Source organism: Saimiri boliviensis, chromosome 7 (genome assembly GCF_048565385.1).
Source record: "Saimiri boliviensis isolate mSaiBol1 chromosome 7, mSaiBol1.pri, whole genome shotgun sequence".
Classification (NCBI taxonomy): domain Eukaryota; kingdom Metazoa; phylum Chordata; class Mammalia; order Primates; family Cebidae; genus Saimiri; species Saimiri boliviensis.
In genome coordinates this window covers 87,301,918-87,317,085 of record NC_133455.1, presented here as the reverse complement: position 1 = coordinate 87,317,085, position 15,168 = coordinate 87,301,918, and the positions used below count along the sequence as shown (strand labels likewise).

Sequence of the window (15,168 nt, the reverse complement as noted above, 5' to 3'; positions counted from 1 at the left end):
AAAAAGTAATCTACTCCATCTTCCTGGAAGTGGGAATTGTACTTTTACTTTTTGCTCTGTATAATAATTGATTATTCTTTTTAAATGGTGGGAGTATGAATAACCTCTAACATTTTTCTTTTGTGTTTTTTACTGTCAATATGATAAACAATGAATCTATGTGGTAAAGCTATATGATCTTCCTGCTGTAAAATTTTTCATGTAGAATATATTTACATGAAAAATCTCAGATAACAGGAGGCAAAGATTCTTGTCAGATTATTTATTTCATGCAACTGAAAATGTTTCTTACAGTATCTCATAATCCACATTTAAAATATTAAACATAAGCTTTGCACAGTGGCAGTATCATAGCCAATGAGGTTTATCTGAGGCACAATTATTGCTAATTGAAAACATTTCCCAATACCCTGCCATGAAGACTTGCAATAGAGTTGACACTAGTAATTTTTGACAGTCTCCATGGTGACTGAATATAATATTGTATATTATACTTATATATTACATATAGCCTTGTAATAAAGATGCAGTAGACATAGTTTCTTTAAACCTGTATTTTCTCTTCTCTCTAAATCATACTCAAATAATAGTTAAGAGTTCAAAAAGTAAAATATTACAAGGAAAAAAATTGTAATGGAGACAGATGCAAAGAAATTTTTAGTGAAAGAAAGCAGCTGAGTATATGGTAACTGACTTAACAAACCTCATAAAGGGGAAACCAAACCAGGCAGTGAGGGAATTCCAACAACAAGCAAACCCTAGGACCCTGGAAAAGTTCAGAACTTGGAAGTACATGGTAACTTTCATGGAAGTGAGAGTGTGACCAAAATAGTAGAATTGGTTGAAAGTCTATAGAAAGCCCTGTGACCCCCATGTCTCCTCCTGTACCCTAGACAGCTAAATGATTACTTTGTCCTCTAACTTGTTTGATGAGAAACTTATTTTCTGGTGAAGTTGAACCAGAAAGACAGTCTCTGAGCTTGAGGTTTCCACTTTCAGTTGATGGATGGTTGAGTGTTCATATACTGAATGGTGAAATTTCATAGCCATTTTCTTTTATTGGACCTTCAAACACTGGCAACCTGACTTTTCATTCCCAGAGAATTTCCAGTGTGGGAAACGGACCAACCCAAGGAAAATGACTTACAAGTACTGGCAGGCATATGATTAAGAGTAGTCCCAGAAAGAGAAAAAAGAGAATACTAAGTTTGAAAGATTATTTTTAAAAATTAAAGACAATTTCCTACAACTAAAAAATATATCTTTCCACCTTAAAAAGACCCATCAAATACCCATACAATAGATGGGAAAATGCATACATTCTGAAATTTCATATCACTAGGACAAAGAGAATAGCCTAAAGCTTTCAGTACAGAAAACAATACAAGTCAAAAACACAGCATCAGTAATCAGGATGTCACTGGTCTCTCAACAGCAGCTTTAAGTCTAGAAGATAATAGTAAGCAGCTTTCACAGTACTGAGGAAAAAGTATTTCAAACCCAGCATTTTATACCTCACCAAATTATCAAGTAAATGCAATGATAGAATAAGAAACTTTCAAACTTGTGAGGTCTGAAAAGATTTATTTCTTATTTACTTTGTCCAAGAAAATACTAGAGGAAGTGGTCCAGCCAATACAAGCAAGCCAATAAACTGTAAGGAAAAGCAAACGGGATACTCAGTATGACAGTGAAGGAAGATCCCAGGGCAAGAACTGTATAGCAGGCTGGTTGAGAGAGCAACCAGTCCAGACTGAAGTAAAAAAGAGCACCGGGAGTGCAGAGAGACAAAGAGAGAAAGGGAGAGAAGAAAAGAAGGAAGGAAAGAGAGAAAGAAAGAGAGAGAGAGAAAGGAAAGAAAGAAAGCGAAAGAAAGATTGAAAAGAAAGAAAGGAAGGAAGGAGGGCAGGAGGGAGGGAGGGAAGGAAGAAGGGAGAAAGAGAAAGGGAGGAAAAGAAGGAGGGAAGGAGGAGAGAAAAGAGAAGGAAAGATAGCAATTGTTGTATCACTTTATAATGTGACACTTCTAGCAGAGAGGTTTAGGATTCATGATATAAAACTAAGCAAACAACAGAGACAATTATCAATTCCAAGGAAAACAAAAAGTTGCTCAGAGCAGGAAATGAAATCTTAATCCCCTTACATGGCTTAATTACAAGTAATTTTCACATACTCCTAGTATTTTAAATGCTGAATATCATCTTACCAAGAATTACGGTAAAATCATAATGTGTTAGAAAAAGGGACATGGAAGGAGGGTATGTAACTATAGGTAAGCTAAATCCTCACCTTCCATAGTAAAAAATCAATAGCTAATATTAAACACCTTTAAATAACAGTGTGTATTAGTCCATTTTCACACTGTGAATAAAAACATACCTAAAACTGGGCAATTTACAAAAGAAAGGGGTTTATTGGACTTACACAATCCCACATGGCTGGGGAAGCCTCACAATCATGGTGGAAGGCAAGGAGGAGCAAGTCACATCTTACATGGATGGCGGCAGGCAAAGAGAGAGAGCTTGTGGAAGGAAACTTTCATTTTTAAAACCGTCAGATCTTGTGAGACTCATTCACTATCAGGAGAACAACATGGGAAAAGTCCTTCACCATAACTCAATTACCTTCCACCAGGTTTCCCCCACAACACATGGGAATTATGGGAGTTACAATTTAAGATGAGATTTGGGTGGGGACACAGCCAAACATATCATTCCGCCCCTGGCCCCTCCCAAATCTAACATTCTTTTTACATTTCAAAACCAATCATGCCTCCCCAATAGTCCCCCAAAGCCTTAACTCATTTCAGCATTAACTCAAAAGTCCACAGTCCAAAGTTTCATCTGAGACAAGGCAAGTCCTTTTCTCCTATAAGCCTGTAAAATCAAAAGCAAGCAGTTACTTCCCAGATACAATGGTGATACAGGCATTGGGTAAATACAGCCATTCCAAATGGGAGAAATTGGCCAAAACAAAGGGGCTACCGGCCCCATGCAAGTCTGAAATCAAGCAGGGCAGTCAAATATTAAAGCTCCAAAATGATCTCCTTGGACTTCATGTCTGATATGCAGGTCATGCTGATGCAGGAGGTGGGTTCCCCTGGTCTTAGGTAGCTCCACCCCTGTGGCTTTGCAGGATACAGCCTCCCTCCTAGCTGCTTTCATGGGCTGGCATTGAGTGTCTGTGTCTTTTCTAGGAGCATGGTGCAAACTCTCAGTGGATCTACCATTCTGGGATCTGGAGGATGGTGACCCTCTTCTCACAGCTCCACTAGGCAGTGACTCTGTGTGGGGGCTCGGACCCCAAATTTCCTTTCTGCACTGCCCTAGCAGAGGTTCTCCCTGAGCATCCTGCAAACTTCTGCCTAGACATCCAGGTGTTTCCATACATCTTCTGAAATCTAGGCAGAGGTTCCCAAACCTCAGTTCTTGACTTTTGTGCACCCACAGACTCAACACCATGTGGAAGCTGCCAAGGCTAGGGGCTTGCACCCTGTGAAGACGTGGCCCAAGCTGTACCTTGGCTTTTTTCAGTCACAGCTGGAGTGGCTGAGACACAGGTCACCAAATCCCTAGACTGCACACAGCAGAGGGACCCTGGGCCCAGCCTGTGAAACCACTTTTTCCTTCTCAGCCTCTAGGTCTTTAATGAGAGCAGCTACTGCAAAGGTCTCTGACGTGCTCTGGAGATACTTTCCTCATTGTCTTGGGGATGAATATTTGGGTCCTCGCTATTTATGCAAATTTCTGCAGCCAGCTTGAATTTTTCCTCAGAAAAAACGTTTCTCTTTTTTATGCCATCATCAGGCTGCAAATTTTCTGAACTTTTATGATCTGTTTCCCTTTTAAAATTGAATGTATGTAACAGCACCCAAGTCACCTCTTGAAAGCTTTGCTGCTTAGAAGTTTCTTCTGCCAGATACCCTAAATCTCCCTTAAGTTCAAAGTTCCACAAATCTCAAGGGCAGGAGCAAAATGCCACCAGTCTCTTTGCTAAAAGATAGCAAGAGTCATCTTTGCTCCAGTTCCCAGCAAGTTCCTCATCTCCATCTGAAGCAGCTCAGCCTGAATTTCATTTTTTATATTACTATCAGTATTTTGTTCAAAGCCATTCAACAAGACTCTAGGAAGTTGCAAACTTTCCCACATTTTTCTGTCTTCTTCTGAGCCCTCCAAACTGTTTCAACCTCTGCCCGTTACCCAGTTCCAAAGTCACTTCCACATTTTCAGGTATCTTTTCAGCAGCACCCCACTCTCCCAGTACCAATTTATTATATTAATCCATTTTCACGCTGCTAATAAAGGTATACCTGAGACTGTACAATTTACAAAATAAAGAGGCTTAATGGATTTACAGTTCCACATGGCTGGGAGGCCTCACAATCATGGCAGAAGGCAAGGAGGAGCAAGTCATATCTTACGTGGATGGCAGCAGGCAAAGAGAGAGACCTTGTGCATGGAAACTCCATTTTAAAAACCATCAGATCTCATGAGACGTATTCACTATCACTAGAACAGCACAGAAAAGAACCACCTGTTACTCCCACTGGGTTCATCCCAGGGCACATGGGAATTGTGGAAGTTACAATTCAAGATGAGATTTGGGTGGGGACACTACCAAACCATATCACAGGGCAACGGTATTTGCATATATGGAAGTAAATACTGTAAGAGCTAAAATGAGCTGAAGATGTTTGCCTCTGGGGAATTGGAATCAGATATGAAGAGGGTACTGAATTAAAATCTCTTTTAAAAAGATTATAACTTATCAAATCTTTAGTTTTAATTCTCATTTTTATAATAAAAAAATCACAATTCAAAGACACAATTTATTTTAAACTCTCTTTTTATTAGAGGCAATTATTAAGTATTTACGTATCTAATGCTTGGGTCTGTTTAGCCTTCTGATCCTTAGTCATTTTGGGTAATATCACACTATTATCTATGCCAATAAAAACATAATTTAGATAATGTGCCATTTTCCTTGTTCACTCAAATTTAACATTTATTCAGAAGGTATTCACAACAATTTGACAAATTCTTAACTAGCTCAAAATTGCTGTCATCATTATATTCATTTTATCATTATTTATCTGTAGTAAATGATCTTTGGATTGGTCCCCAAAATAATGACATAAAATTTTCAGAGGATATTCCATCATCATTTTTGCCTGGACCACAGCACACTTATTAAAACCCACTCAAATAATCTGATTTAAGTTTTAATTAACCACTTAGTTTCTTAAATGAGTTTTGGAAACATGCCATGCTCTTAAATTAGTACTTGAGAGTGAGCTATCATTTGCTTTTAAAGACTGTTCCAGCACATTGCCAGCACTTGAAGACTAATGAAAGAAACAATCAGTCTAATGTTCTAGTATTAAACAAATTTAATTTTTTATTCCTTTGTCAAAAATCATATGCCTATATTAAGTATTCTGAAAATCCAATCGTTCTTCAAATTAAAAAAAAAAAAGGTGGAGAAAGTTTTGTTATCTTTAGTAATAATGGGCCAGCCACGGTGGCTCATGCCTATAATACCAGCACTTGGAGAGGCAGAGGCAGAAGTATCACTTAAGTGCAGAAGTTCAAGACCAGCCTGTGCAGCATAGCAAGTCCCCTGCTTCTACATAAAAAAAAAAGAAGAAGAAGAAAAAGAAAATTAGCAGAGCATGGTGACACATGCCTATAGTTCTAGCTAGTTGGTAGGCTGAGGTAGGAGGAACACTTGAGCCCAGAAGTTCAAGACCATAATGAGCTATGATGGTGCAACTGCACTCCAATCTGGGAAACAGAGTACGACTCTGTTTCTAAGCACATTAACATCATCATTGGTCCCCTGAAATGTTTTACAGAGAAAGATACATGACTCTAGCATATTCTTGCTAAAAATGCAGTTCTGTCTAATCTCGAGAAAACATCGGACAAATCCAAATTGAGAGGCTTTCTACAAAATAACTGATTCATTAGAGGTGTCAAGATCATTTGAAGACAAAGAATGAGAAACTGTCATAGATTGGAGAAGTCTAATAAAACACAACAAAATTCAGTGTGGGATATTAGAGCCAAACAAACAAACAGAAAAAGGATTTTAGGGAGAAAACTGGTGAAATGAATACATTTAGTTAATAATGTTATAACAATGGTAGCTTCCTTGCATTGATAATTGTAGTATGCTTATATAAGTTATTAACATTAGGGGGAAGCCAGGTGAACAGTATGCAGGAACTCTCTATCTTATGTTTGTACCTTTTCAATAAGCTTAAAATTATTTATAAACAAAAAGTTTAAAAAGAAGCATCAAAGAGTCTGGGCATGGTGGCTCATACCTGTAATCCTAGCACTTTGGGAGGCTGATGCAGAAGGATTGCTTGAACTCAGGAGTTCAAGACCAGCCTAGGCAACACAATGACCATGTCACTGTTGTGTGTTTGTTTGTTTTGAGACGAAGATTCACTCTTGTTGCCCAGGTTGGACTGCAATGGCACAATCTCGGCTCACTGCAGCCTCCACCTCCCAGGTTCAAGTGATTCTCCTGCCTCAGCCTCCTGAGTAGCTGGGATTACAGGCATGCACCACCGCACCCGGCTAATCTTGTATTTTTAGCAGAGATGGGGTTTCACCATGTTGGTCACGCTGGTCTCAAACTCCCGACCTCAGGTGATCTGCCTGCCTCAGCCTCCCAAAGTGCTGCAATTACAGGTGTGCGGCACCGCACCTAGCCTTCTATTGTTTTTTTAAATTTAAAACTTTAAAAAACAATCAGAAAGCAAATTCTTTTTTTTTTTTTTTTTTTTCTCTTTTTTTTTTTTTTATTGCATTTTAGGTTTTGGGGTACATGTGATGAACATGCAAGATTGTTGCATAGGTACACACATGGCAGTGTGCTTTGCTGCCTTCCGTCCCCTCACCTGTATCTGTCATTTCTCCCCATGCTATCTCTTCCCACCTCCCCACCCCGCGCCCCTCCCCCATTTCCCCCCAACAGACCCCAGTGTGTAGTGCTCCCCTCCCTGTGTCCATGTGTTCTCATTGTTCAACACCCGCCTATGAGCGAGAATATACGGTGTTTGATTTTCTGCTCTTGTGTCAGTTTGCTGAGAATGATGGTTTCCAGGTTCATCCATGTCCCTATAAAGGACGTGAACTCATCGTTTTTGATGGCTGCATAATATTCCATGGTGTATATGTACCACATTTTCCCTATCCAGTCTATCATCGTTGGGCATTTGGGTTGGTTCCAGGTCTTTGCTATTGTAAACAGTGCTGCAATGAACATTCGTGTGCACGTGTCCTTGTAGTAGAATGATTTATAATCCTTTGGATATATACCCAGTAATGGGATTGCTGGGTCAAATGGGATTTCTATTTTTAGGTCCTTGAGGAATCGCCACACTGTCTTCCACAATGGTTGAATTAATTTACATTCCCACCAACAGTGTAAAAGTGTTCCTATTTCTCCACATCCTCTCCAGCATCTGTTGTTTCCCGATTTTGTTTTTTATAGAAAAGGAAAGAATGAGATCTTAATCAATCTATAAATCAGAGATGTACATTAAAATGTCTTTCATTCGTTTTAGTTCAAAACTAAAATAATGTACTATATATGTCAGTTGTTTCCTAAGGTATTGCCTTTATTAGATGTAGTTTGTTCCTATTATGTAATGGATACTTATTTGGCTCTAAATTATCACCCTTATATTTGGCCTTGCTAGATAATAGGTTATTTTTCTCAGTTTGCTCCCAGATCCATTCTCCACCCTGCTCTGCGCCTTAGTGGGGGTAACTTTGCATCCTCATCCATTGCCCTCTGGCTTCTGGTTGGAGCATTTTCTCCCACTGAGGCTTCATCCGGCTGACTATTCTGATAGTGGCTGGGTTCTTTGACAGCCACAGCTCTTGTTGGAGGCCTCTTCCAAGGTCACCACTCTCACTGGCTGGGATAATACCATTTCCTCTCCTGCCCTTTGGATGTGTAAATTAATGGCTTCCTACTGTTACTAATCCCTGGATGCCTCAACATCCCTTGTTGGGTCTCTTAATCCCTTAATCCACCTGCAACTCTGTAAATAATCCCTTTAAACAACACATCCTTTTAAAAAATCCCAGCTGCGTGTACTATCCCTTTCCTATCAGAGCCCTGACTGATACAGACATGTTACTGAAAATCACTGGGGCTGTTTTATAGGCTTCTCTCTCTCTCTCTCTCTCTTTCTTTCTTTTCTTTTCTTTTTTTTTTTTTTTTTTGGTAGACTCACAAGTATTCTTTTAATCTCCTACAGGATTTTCTATATACACACATACACACACACACATTTTATTTATTGTTTATTTATTTTTAAGACAGAGTCTCAGTGCCATTGATCCCCAGGCTGGAGTGCAGTAGCATGATCTCCCTTCACTGCAGCCTTGACTTACCAGGCTCAAGTGATTCTCCCATCTCAGCCTCCTAAATAGCTGAGACTGTAATATTGGGGTTCAGGGTACCCTAAGAGGATATTTCTACAGGTTCTTGGTCTCCTACCCTATCAAGAATGAAAGAGGGGACCACGGGACAGTGCCCAGTAAATGTGGGAATCAAAAGTGTCTGTAGAAAGTGATTTATTTAAAGAGAGAAACAGGAGAAGGAGAGAGAAGGAAACAGCTGACTCTTACGCTGAGTGAGAGAATCCAGAAAGATGGAATCCAGGAGAGGAAAGCAGCTTCCACACTGAGTGGGAGGGAATAGAGAGAGATGGAGTTTAGGAAGGGAAGACAGGCATCCACGAGAGAGTGTGGAAGGGGACTCCAGAGGGGAAATCCAGGACAGAGGAAGACGGCTTCCTCGAAGGAAGTGTTCGTGGAAGGGGACCCAAACATGGAGTCCAAAGGAGTGTGGGAGAAGGGGACTTTTAACCTGGGAGGAACCCCCACCTTCTCCAAGACCCCAGGCCAATCAAAGGAGTTCCTTAGAACTTCCGCTGGAGTGATTGACTTTTAGTTTCTCTCCATGCCCGTGAAATTTAAACATAAACAGTTAAATCTCCCAGATGAAGAGAGATAGGAGGGGTGTATGGTGCTAGGAAGTTCTTGCCCTTAAAACTAGGCCCCCTTGTGGACCTGGAAAGAGAACACATTCCCTCAAGACTACAGGTGTGCACCACCCACTTGGCTAACTTTTTTATTTTTAGTAGAGACAGAGTTTTGCCATGTTGCCCAGGCTGGTCTCTAACTCCTGGGTTCACGCAATCCTATTACCTCAGCCTCCCAAAGTGCTGGGATTACAGGCGTGAGCCATTGCACTCAGCTAAGTGTCACAAGTATTCTTAACACTTCTGGATTCAAATTGCATAAAATAACATCATGAATTGCACTTACTCTACTCCAGAGGTGTCCATTCTTTTGGCCTCCCTGCACCCCATTGGAAGAAGAATTATCTTGGGCCACACAATAAATACACTAACACTAACAGTAGCTGATGAGCTTTTTAAAAAATGGCAAAAAAAAAAAAAAAAAAAAAAAAACAAAAAAAAAAACCTCATATGTTTTAAGAAAGTTTACAAATTTGTGTTGGGCCGCATTCAAAGTCATCCTGGGCTGCAGGTTGGGCAAGCTTGCTCTACTCTAAAGCAATATAATTTATTTTATCATATAATGATTTTGAGATGATCTCTATGGGAATTTGAAATTTATCTTATCCTGACAACATTTCCCTAAAGACCTATAGAATAAATATCTAGTACCAGTGGCAATCAACCCCAAGACACAGCAAAAATGAAAATATCTCCAGCATCACCTAAACAGAGAGGCAGTAACATCTATGGTTCACAGCACATGCCCTGAGGTGTGGCAGACTTGGGTTCCTATCCCAGTTCCTGAGCACAATAGTTGTATGATCTCAGCATATTTATTCTCTCTGTCTCAGTTTCCTCAACTGTAAATTAGATTAAAATGTTTATCTCAAACAGGAGTTAAAAGAAGATTAAATGAGATATTCTAAGTTTAGCTCTTAAGATAGTGTCTTACACAGAGTGAGTGATCATTTTTGTTTACTTTTATTAAATAGGCCTATTTTATTTAATCTATTATAAGGTATGACCCAAAAGGAAGCACTACTTAGCCTAAAGTATTATTGAATTGCTTGCCCAAAGACTTAGTAGAACTAAGTGACATAATGTATGAATCAGTCAATTACTTGGAAAATGGAAAAAAGAGAAAACTCAGTTTTTCCCCAGAACCCTTCTATGGAAGGGTTATCCTTGGAAGGATACACCTTAGGAGGGCTATCTAGTGTATATTTATCTGTCAGAGCCTGAGTGTGAGTTGGAAACTTCACAGCCTGTTGTCCACAGAGAGTAAGAGGCCACTGCTCTTTCTCTTAGGAAAGAGTTAGGAAAAAATCTGACCCCAACTTCTGTATGGTTGAATGGAGGTGGCAGAACAATCTGAAAAAAGGTATTGCTGGCTGGTGGAGGTGGCTCACAGCTGCACACTTTGGGAGGCCGAGGTGGGTGGATCACCAGGTCAGGAGTTCCAGACAGCCTGACCAACATGGTGAAACCCCATCTTCAGTAAAAATTAGCTGTGGTGGCACGCCTGTAATCCCAGCTACTCAGAAGGCTGAGGCAGGAGAATTGCTTGAATTCAGGAAGTGGAGGTTGCAGTGAGCCAAGATCGCGCCACTGCACTCCAGCCTGGGTGACAGAGTGAGACTCCATCTCAAAAAAAAAAAAAAAAAAAAAGAAGTTTTGCTTTCTTTCCTTTTCTGAAGTTACCATAGTCCGGGAGTAAAAGGGAAGCTGTTCAGGATGCCTGTTTTAATTTTTCAATGGTTTGATTTTCAGGTATTTATGGTAAAGATACTTACCTTCTTTCTCCCTTTATTATCAAAGGAGTATTTACTTGTAATAAACTCAAAAATACTGAAGTGTCTAAAGTAAAAACATGATAGTTACCTTCTCAACACATACTTTTAAATTCAGAAATCTCTCTTCTACTTCCAACTTTTATCCTTATGAGTATATTAAAATAAATATAAAAGTGTGGGAACAAAAGAAATTGGAATGCATTACTTTAAACTTAAATTAATTCAAAAGGCTAATTAAGTTTGAAATTATTCTAAATGACTCTAAGTGAAAATTCAACATTCATTCATTCATTCATTCAGGAAATAAAGGTGTTTCCATCACATTCTTGTCCCCATGGAAAGTTGCTCCTAAGGATACACTTCCCTGGCTGTCTTCTCACTTCCTTTTTCCTTTGACCTGAACTTACATAAATTGCCATTTGCAAACCATTTCTTCTCTCTCTGCCCTCAAAAACTCCAACTCCTATGAAGTTATTCTATCCAGCTTTATGAGAGCCTATCCTTGTTTGTGCCGTCATCTGTGATCTCTTAAATTATTTCATGTCCCTCATTGAAGATTGCAGCACATGGCTCACTGTTTCCTTCTTCACTCTGCTTTGGTCACCATTTTCAAAAACTGTGACATCCATGTGCTATCCCATTCAACATTACACCTTCCCAGTTTCTTGATCTCCTTCTTTCTCATGATCTTTTAATCTTCCTCCATTGCATCCTCCTACTTCTTCTAGTCATGACTTCACCTTATTGTTATCAATAATTAGATTATCTTCTACAACACTGATTGTTTCAAGGCTTTTCTCTCCCACCAGTGCATTTACCCTTGGATCTCCTAGCTATTGACCTTATAACTTGTTCAATATCCATTACCTAATGAATGGCTTCATTTCTGCCCCCTACCCCGCCACCAGCTTTTTTTTTTTTCTACTTTATTCTCTATCTCTACCCAGAAAAATGTAAGCTCCATGAGGACAAAAGTCTACCTTTTCACTCTTAATTCTAGTGCCTGGACCAGAATCATGCCTCACACATAGAAGGAACTCAATAAAAGTTAAGTAAGTGCATGAGAGGCCAGGCACGGTGGCTCACACCTGCAATCCCAGCATTTTGGGAGGCCAAGGTGGGTAGATCACCTGAAGTCAAAAGTTTGAGACCAGTCTGATCAACATGGTGAATCCCCATTTCTTCTAAAAATACAGAATTAGCCAGGTGTGGTAACACACGCTTGTAATCCCAGCTACTTGGGAGAGTGAGGCAGGAGAATCTCTTGAAGCCAGGAGGCAGAGGTTGCAGTGAGCTGAGTGATTGTACTCCAGTCTGGGCAACAGAGGGAGACTCCATCTCAATAAATAAATAAAATAAATGCATGAATGCCTAGTGGAGCCAAGCATTTGGCAAGGATAAAGAGACAAAAATAAAACCTCTACCCTCAAGAAGTTTAATCTATTTATGCTTATATATTTGCACATGCATGCAAATTTCAACTATTTTTTCCTTGAATCAATTGCCTATTCTTAGTTCATTTCAAAAATAATCTTACATTTTATTATTCCAATGTCCTTCTGCTAGATTTGGAAAGTCTCTTACTGGTAAGAAAATCTTTTAGCTTTTCAAGCATATCTTTTAGATATATAAGTAATTGTGCAAGGCATTGAAAACCCCTAAAAATAATTAGCTGGTTTTTAAATCTATTTCATACAAACAACTATCAACTCAAAAACACTAGAAACTGATGATGTTGGCAGTCACCCTTCATAAGCAGGACAGTATTCAGGTGCATTAGGAGTTTCATATTATTTTCATCTTGTGCCATCTCTAGACCCATTGATAGCCCAATGACACCATTGTGCAAAACAGAAAATAACTCTACTCGAGACACTTTATTGCCATTGCCTAGAAAATTGTTGTAGTAACTATAGAAATCTGCCACGATTGCTGATATGAATGGCTCCCATTAATGTTACACAGTTCTACAGTTTTAAAATATTGTTCAACCCACTATTTCCAGAATGTATTTGATCATGGAACCTTTCTTTATTCTTCATGCTACTTAAACATATTACATGGAACTAACATTTTCTTTTATTATTATTATTTTTTTTAGACAAAGTCTCGCTCTGTCACCCAGGTTAGAGTGCAGTGGCACAAACTGGGTTCACTGCAACCTCTGCCTCCCAAGTTCAAGCAATTCTCCTGCCTCAGCCTCCTGAGTAACTGGGACTACAGGTGCTCACCACCACATCTGGCTAATTTTTGTATTTTTAGTAGAGACAGAGTTTCGCCACGTTGGCCAGGCTGGCCTCAAACTCCTGACCTCAAGTGATCCACCCGCCTCAACCTCCCAAAGTTCTGGGATTACAGGTGTGAGGCACCACACCCAGCCAACATTTGCTGATAGGCAAACATTGCTCTAGGTTACCATATAAAGTGGTTAGTTTTAGGCCTATGGCTTTTATTCCAATTGTATATATTCATACTATTATTCTCTGTTCTTTAAGGGTTAGACCTGGAGTCAAATGGACTTGGATGTGAAATCCAGCTCTTAAATTAACTTTGAGTGAGTTATACAGTCACCCTAAGAATCAATTGCCTCATTTGAAAACTGCAGATGGCAATAGTACTTTCATTAGAAGATTACTGTAAGGACTACAAGAGACCTTGCTCTGGTCTCTGAGTGTGCTAACATCATTAAATGGTAATTAATCTACTCATAATGTTCTTCAGGCTATCTGATTTATAGAACAGAATTACTTAAAAGAAGGTGTATTTGAATGAGGAAGCATAAATTTGAAGGAATCACTGTAAAAAGTGAAAGCTTGCTAGGTGTGGTGGCTCACGCCTGTAATCCAAGCACTTTGGAGGCCAAGGCAGGCAAATCACCTGAGGTCAGGAGTTCAAGACCAGCCTGACCAACATGCTAAAACCCTGTTTGTTTTTTTTTAAAAAAAAAAAAAAAAAAAAGTAAAAGCCAACTGGATTTTGTTGTAAATTCATTTTTATAAAAACAAAAGTTGTTTGAATTTTAACCAGAATTTCTGAGTTCTTCAATAGACAACATACACAAAACCCAGGTCATATGTCAATATAGAAAGAAGACCCATGTCTACACACATACTCCACTATTCATGCCATATGGGTAAAATAATCGCTCAGTCATAAAGAAAAGTAAGGCCATTAGCCACACAGTTCAGAAGCTGTCCCCCAGCTGGTAGACCTGAGAAGCCAGCATTGCAGTCTACTACAGATTAATTCACTGACTAATCATTCCCTGACTTCAGGTACTTGCAGATCTAACTTCATAGAAGCTGGGCAAATTCATAAGCCTTTTGTCACACAGCCAATCTGGCCCCAAGTCTTGAAATATTTTTACCTACTGTACATGCACAATAGAAATGTGAACTTCTATAGATAGGACCATTTTTTAAATTACCACTAAAAAGGCAAACATCTTGCCAGGCATATTCTGATGGCACCAATATCCAATATCCATTTTCTACCTTTAGAACTGGCTTGAGGGTGTGGTCAACTTGGTGACTATACATATGCAAAAGATGTGGTTTCTGGACTATTAACTGGGAATGTGGGCCTGTGTTAGTTTGTTAGAGCTGCCATAACAAAATACCACAGACTCAGTAGATTAAACAACAGAAATTGATCTTTTCATAGTTCTGGAGCCTGAAGTTCAAGATTAGGGTGTCAGCAGGTTTAGTTTCTTTTGAGGCCTCTCTTTCTGGCTTACAAGTGGCTGCCTTTCTCTGTGTCTGCACATAGTCTTTCCTCTACGGAAGCAACTGTCTCTATCCCAAGCACTTCTTTTATTTTTATTTATTTATTTATTTATTTGAGATGGAATCTCGCTCTGTTGCCCAGGCTGGAGTGCAATGATGTGATCTCAGGTCACTGCAACCTCCACCTCCCAGGTTCAAGCAATTCTCCTGCCTCAGCCTCCGGAGTATCTGGGATCACAGGCACACACCACCATGCCACGCAATTTTTGTATTTTTAGTAGAGACAGGGTTTGGTCATGTTGGCCAGGCTTATCTTGAACTTCTGACCACAGGCAATCCACCTGCCTTGGCCTCCCAAAGTGCTGGGATTACAGGTGTGAGCCACTGCACCCAGCCAAGCTCTTCTTATAAGGACACCAGCCATACTGAATTAAGGCCTACACAAATGACCTCACTTAACCTTAATTATCTGTTTAAAGACCCTATCTCCAAATACAGTTGCTGGGAATTAGAACTTCAACATGCACATTTGGGGGGACTGGAAGTTAGGACTTCAACATATGAATTTGTGGGGAGACAATTCAGCCCATAACAGAGC

At 39.6% G+C, this 15,168-nt stretch overlaps 1 non-coding gene across 1 annotated transcript; it reads left to right on the top strand.

Annotated features, from left to right (window-relative positions):
• Positions 1-328: 328 nt before the first annotated feature.
• LOC120365259 (U4 spliceosomal RNA) lies at positions 329-469 on the top strand. The gene has a single exon (XR_005580262.1). It is a non-coding gene; the product is annotated as a U4 spliceosomal RNA (small nuclear RNA).
• Positions 470-15,168: the final 14,699 nt, after the last annotated feature.